A 1127-nucleotide genomic window follows, 5' to 3' on the forward strand; every position below is an offset into this window, starting at 1 on the left:
TCTGTATTGCTTGGAAAAGTACTAAGAGGAGTTTCAGTGACCCTTTTACTCAGCTGTCCCACTTGTGCCTCCAAATTTATAATGGAGGACCTTGTTTCATTCATGAAACTCACAGTGGCCTTAGATAGATCAGAGACTATATTTGCTAAGCTAGATGGGTTCTGCTCAGAATTCTTTGTCTATTGCTGAGTGGATGATGGAAAAGGTTTGCTATTGCTAAACCTATTTCTTCCACCATTATTAAAGCCTTTTTAAGGTTTTTGTTGATCCTTCCATGAGAAATTTGGATGATTTCTCCATGAGGGATTATAGGTGTTTCCATAGGGTTCACCCATGTGATTTACCTCTGCTATTGCAGGGTTCTTAGGATCATAAGCTTCTTCTTCAGAAGATGCCTCTTTAGTACTATTGGATGATTCCTTCAATCCATTCAAACTCTGAGAGATCATATTGACTTGCTGAGTCAATATTTTGTTCTGAGCCAATATGGCATTCAGAGTATCAATTTCAAGAACTCCCTTCCTTTGAGGCGTCCCATTACTTACAGGATTCTTCTCAGAAGTGTACATGAACTGGTTATTAGCAACCATGTCAATCAGTTCCTGAGCTTCTGCAGGCATTTTCTTTAGGTGAATGGATCCACCTGCAGAATGGTCCAGTGACATCTTTGATAGCTCAGACAGACCATCATAGAATATATCCAGGATGGTCCATTCTGAAAGCATGTCAGAAGGACACTTTTTGGTCAGTTCCTTGTATATCTCCCAAGCTTCATAGAGGGATTCACCTTCTTTCTGTTTGAAGGTTTGAACATCCACTCTAAGCTTGCTAAGCTTTTGAGGAGGAAAGAACTTGGCTAAGAAAGCCGTGACCAGCTTATCCCAAGAGTTCAGGCTATCTTTAGGTTGAGTATCCAACCATATTCTAGCTCTGTCTCTTACAGCAAATGGGAAAAGCATAAGCCTGTAGACCTTGGGATTAGCCCCATTGGTCTTAACAGTGTCACAGATCTGCAAGAATTCAGTTAAGAACTGAAAAGGATCTTCTGATGGAAGTCCATAAAACTTGCAGTTCTGTTGCATCAGAGAAACTAATTAAGGTTTCAGCTCAAAAGTTGTTTGCTCCAA

The 1127-nt window shown here is 40.3% G+C and overlaps 1 non-coding gene across 1 annotated transcript; it reads left to right on the forward strand.

Moving 5' to 3' along the window:
• The first annotated feature begins 719 nt into the window (after positions 1–719).
• On the forward strand, positions 720–827 carry LOC148580989 (small nucleolar RNA R71). The gene has a single exon (XR_015899704.1). It is a non-coding gene; the product is annotated as a small nucleolar RNA R71 (small nucleolar RNA).
• Positions 828–1127: the final 300 nt, after the last annotated feature.

This window comes from Arachis ipaensis, chromosome B10 (genome assembly GCF_059453495.1).
Source record: "Arachis ipaensis isolate K30076 ecotype BB chromosome B10, ASM5945349v1, whole genome shotgun sequence".
Classification (NCBI taxonomy): domain Eukaryota; kingdom Viridiplantae; phylum Streptophyta; class Magnoliopsida; order Fabales; family Fabaceae; genus Arachis; species Arachis ipaensis.